We start from the raw sequence: 5,574 nt of genomic DNA on the forward strand, positions 1-5,574 counted from the left end.
CGGTGGACCTATATACCCAGAACGGAGGAGCCAGAGAGGCAAATCACCCTCCAGAACACTGTGACACTCCCACTGCTCTCACTGTCCTGGAGTCACATGTCACCCTCTTGTCTGCTTCTTATAGAAACTTATGTTATTGATTGAGGGATGATTAAAAGTTCATTCAGGCAGGTTTTTTATTCTGTGATGTTAGTGATGGGAGAAATGAAATATTGCTATTGCTCTTCTTCTTACAATTGTGGCTGTGATGCTGATCCTACAACAAGTGTGACTCTAAAGACTTTTTTTTATGTCACCCCTTCTATTACCTAATGCAGGAGTTCTCGAAAACTAAGGGTCGCGACCCACTGCGGAAAATGAGGGCATAGCAGCCCATTCAAATCAATGGGCTGCTATGCCTGTGCAAATGTGGTCTAAAGCAGTATATAATATATAGCACCAACAAATTCTGTAGCACTTTACAATATTCAATTACAAGCAAGTGGGTCCCGAAAAATAACGGTATTCAGAAGTGGGTCTCGGCCCAAAAAAGTTTGGGAAGCCCTGACCTAATGCATTTACAGTCCCCACTACTATGACCATCTCTATCACAGGAGCAACTCCCAACATGAGGACTAGATCAGTAGGGCATGGTTCAACCAGTCTTTCTATTTACCTTACTGTCATTGCTGACCCTTCTTCCAAAAGTGCTGCTGTCGTTGCTGACCCTTCTAAAAAAACATCTCTGGCTGTTATGCTGATGTCTTAGCTTCAATAATTTCTGAGTTACTGATCAGAGATAAATGTAAAGATAAGTATTGTATTTCTGACTTGTATTTGCTGTATGTTTGTTCATAGTTAGTGACACAGAAATGATTAAAGATAAACACAAAAATACAACCAACTACCATTTCTGCACAAAAATACAACTAACTACCATTTCCAGATGGAAGTCCCTCTTTCTCTTGCAAGAAATATACTTTAAAGCAAACATTCAGCCAAAGAAAAAAAAAAAAAGATAAAAAAAGTGATAGCGTGTAGAAAAAAAAACAGCTTTTATTGGAATATTCACTTTCAATCTGGAGATTTCTCCTGCAGTACTTATTTTCTCCCACAAGATGTCCTCAGTCTAATGGTCAGCATCATGCAACCCGCTTTCTCTAAACCCAGGTCCTCCTGGACATGCCCCTGTCTGTGTGTGGATAGTAAAAGGAGAAGCACCTTTCTCTCTGTCACCCTGAATTCTTCTGCTATCAGCATGCTTCTTGTAAGTACATGGACTAATTGGCTCCTTGTACTGCTTCTTCCTTTCACACTCCTGCCAGGCTAAACAGGGATAGCAAGAAGCTATCAGGTCAAATGCAGGTGCTTACACGGTTAAATTAAAAAATACATTTATTAATGTCTTAATGATTCCTGGGATTCATTAATTTGTGTGTATTATTTAATGGCCAGAGTTCATCTCTAACCACTTCAATACCGGACACTTTCACCCCCTTCCTGCCCAGGTCAATTTTCAGCTTTCAGCTCTGGCACAATTTGAATAACAATTGAGCAGTCATGCAGCACTCTACTCATATGAAATTTTTATCATTTTTTTCCACACACATAGACCTTTCTTTTGGTGGTGTTTTATCACCACTGTGTTTTTTTTTTTTGCTGAAAAAAATTAAAAAGACTTAAAAATGTGGGGAAAAAAAACCCATGTTTTTCTTTGTTTCTGTTAAAAAGTTTAGCAAAAAAATAATAATCTTTCTTTATAAATTTAGACCAAAATGTATACTGCTACATTGGTAAAAATAATCTAAATCATTGTAGATTATTTAGTCTGTAGGAAAGTTATAGAGTGCACAAACTATGGTATACAGTATACTGTTAATCTGAAAATCGATCAATCCTGATGTACTGATGATCTCATTTCTTGAGGCCTGATAATGCCAGGATAGTACAAATACGAGTAGACAGTCCACAGTGTTTATTATAGTATGAGGCATGGCATGTTTTCTTGATGTTGTAATATTTTGTCTCAATTTTTTGGAAAATGAAGAAATAAAAAATTAAAAAAAAAATCACATTTTTTTTTACATACTGTCACCACTGCAGTACAGCATCATCATATACTGACTGCTGACAGTATGTTTTAATTCATTATTTAATTTCAATTATATATTTTTTTCAATTCTTTAAATAGGTATTTCTATCTTTTTTTTTATTAAATTTTTTTCACATTTTTTTTTTTTACATACTGTAACCAGAGCAATAGAGTTTAACTATAGTACCACTGTACTACTCTGGGGAGGTGATAGGGATTTTTTTTACACACTTTGCTTATAACACTGAAAGTCACTGTATAAGCAACCATTTTTCTGAATGAAATCCATGAATTCAGTGTGCACTATTGTGATTAGCTGTGATTGGTCACAGCTAATCACATGGTACAGATGTGCTGTAATTGGCCCTGTCTGTACTATGTGATCACTGTGACCAATCACATAGATTGATTGGTCACAGCGATCACATGTTTTTTTTTATTGGTGTGGTATTTTACAATTTATTAAATTCATTGTTTAGCAAAATACAGTGTAATAATCACCAAATTTAACACTTACTGCCACTGCAAATAGATACTGCCTAAAAAAAGAGGCCAGTGTGTCTGGAAGGCAGGCACTGCAATCTATTTAGATACTTTAAATGATATTGACCTAAAACTAGACTTTTACTTTTGTTGATGACTAACATAGTACAATACTCTGCTACTACCACTGCTAAAGGCTTTACTAAAATCTAACAGAGTGTCTCTGCTAGGAGCTTTGAGAATTGCTCCACGGTGCCTGCAGCTATAGAGGTCGGTGAGGTCGTATTTTTCTTTTACAGGTTGTTAATAATATGTAAATAAATGTAAAACATTAATTCTAAAAGCTATAAGCACAACCAAAGAGAAGCTATGATTTGAAACATAATGGAATACGTGTCATGTTGGATTACCTTCATACAGTGCAGACATTTTTCCTGGACACAAATTGATATAAAACAGCCAATCATTTGGTTTTCATGCCTACATCTCATTTGCTAATTTTGGAAACAGTTTAGTCTGGACTGTGTTAACCTATGTTGACATCATTTCATTTTACTCCCTCCCTCCAACACTGCTCTAATATCTCAGTTTTCAAGGGCTCTTGAAACCTAAAAAAAATACCAGACCACTTATGAAGTGTCTTTCAAACACCAATTGTCCCTCACTTGTCCACACTGTGTTACACAGGAAGGGGACCATCAGCCATGAGTGTGAGAGAAAATTGAGAACATTTTGGTTTTTAAACAAGCTTCATGGGAAATGATGATGATGAAAATATTGATCAGTTTACCTTGAACTGAAATTCCATGATACTTGAAGTCCAAAACTAGAGTGTTTTAATAACTGTTTATTGAGGTAGTCATGCACCCTGCAGGAGCAATTACAATGTGTGCAGCACACAAGTCCTTCAAAGTTAATTATATTCAACTGTTTTGCAGTCAGATAAATGAAACATGCTTTCTGTTTAAATTATCTGGACTACTGTACTGTTCAAATCAATATTGCTCTTTATACTTGCTTCTTTAACAACTCTAATTGAGTATCTTTTAAAGGCACCCTTACTAATAGATTGCACACAGCCAAGGGTTGGAAGGAGATGGACCCTTTCTAGGCCAGAATAAAATTCTTTGGATCCTGAGGAGAACGTTCATGCCCCTGTATTAAAAGATAATTCCACCAAAAGTTTCATCACAAACCTGGCCCTACGATGTCAAAGGGACATCCTGGAAGGAGGGGAATACTGTAAGGACCAGGATCTGAGTCCAAAACCCTCTGCTGCATCTAGCAATAGCTCTTATTGCTAAGCTACCTGAGATGCTGGACAGCGTCCTGTCTAAACTCTTGGATAATCTTGTCTTGTACCTTGTTTCTGGTGAACCTTGAACTCCTTTTTCCTCCCATGAACTTCTTTTTTAAGCCATGCCTTTGCACTTCCTGTTTGCCAGACTATTGTGCTCTCTCCAGCCAATATCCTGCTTCTTTGCATATCTGCAGCTGGCCTTTTCTCCACTACCACACGTTACTGACCTTTTGCTTGTTCCCCAACTACACTTCCGCTTGTTCCCATCCTGAAAACCACTTGTTACCGACCTTTGGCTTGTTTACTGACTACTCTTCTGCTTGATCCCTACCTGTCATATCTTCTACTGGACTTCGGCTTGCTCACCTTCTGGTGAGGCAATCTTGAAGACCACCACCTGGTACAATCACACAGCAAAACCCATCTCCACCATCAGGAGTTTTGGTGAATACTGGTTAGTGCTTAGAGCCTGCACCTCAGGTGAGCTTGCATCATCGGCCAGGGTGACCCGCCTGTGTACTTATCCAGCTGGTTAGTGGGAGCCTCACTACTGCTGATGCTACTGGTCTCTGAGCCTGACCCCGACTGTAATAACTGGATTCTATTCCCCGAACAAATAAAATTCAAAATACTAGCAATAACACACAAAGACATCCACTACTCCTACCTGAGCTACTGTATATCACCAACCTCATCTCAAAATATCACCCAAACTGTCCTCTTTGCTCCTCCCAAGAACTCCTGTGCTCTAGCTGCCTTATTATCTGCTCCAATGCTTGCCTGCAGGAATTCTCCAGAGCCTCCCCCATCCTCTGTAACTTCCAACTCCAATCTGTCCTGCTATCTCCAACTCATCTAATCAGGGAGGCTTATCTAGCCTCTTGGAGTTAATTGTATTGGAACTGTACTGTCTACAATTTTCTATAAAGGATCAGTGCAGTTCAAACTGAATAATAGTTTTACTAAAGGCTGGAAAGTTAAACCACCTAGAGATTTGTGGTAATGTCTGTAGGCGTGGGATCACCCCAAGGTAGGTGATAAGATGCAAAACTCCAAGGTACGCAGAAACAGTTCCAGGAACATCTGGCTGCTGGATTACAGTGGCAAAAGACCAAAGGATGACTCTACTGAACTCCAGATAAAACTGCAATATCTATTTATATTAAGACTTCAAAGCCTAACATAGAACAACTTTACCTGAACCAAATTTATACTACTCACATGTCTTTTAGATTGCAAGCTCTTATAAGCATGAGACATTTTCATTGGGTTAATCATTGTTTGTGTATTTACTAGTACTAATGAGTGCAAACTTGTAAAATAGATTGAATGTAGTAGATAGCTTTTCTTTTTTCTGTGATGTCCCTTTATCCCGATTCACACTCATGCGATGCAGGAAACCGTGCGATTCAATGTCGGTTCCCGCATTGCACCTGAATCGCACAGTGGTCCACACTGAGATCTGTGAACTGCTGGGGGTGTCAATGTAAAGTTAATGACACCCCCAGATCGGTCCGCAGATCGCAGTGCGAACTGTGAAATGGTGCAGGAATTGGATCACATAGGTGAGAACATCCATGCAATTCAATTCCAGTGCAGACCAAAAAAGGGTCCTACACAATTTTGGTGCGAATGCGATGCGATTTCAGCCAGACAGTTTGTATGGCTGAAATCACATTGCACAGACATTGCAGGTGATCTGAACAGCAATGCGGTGCGA

This window comes from Pelophylax lessonae (assembly GCF_965119305.1).
Source record: "Pelophylax lessonae genome assembly, chromosome: 4".
Lineage (NCBI taxonomy): Eukaryota > Metazoa > Chordata > Amphibia > Anura > Ranidae > Pelophylax > Pelophylax lessonae.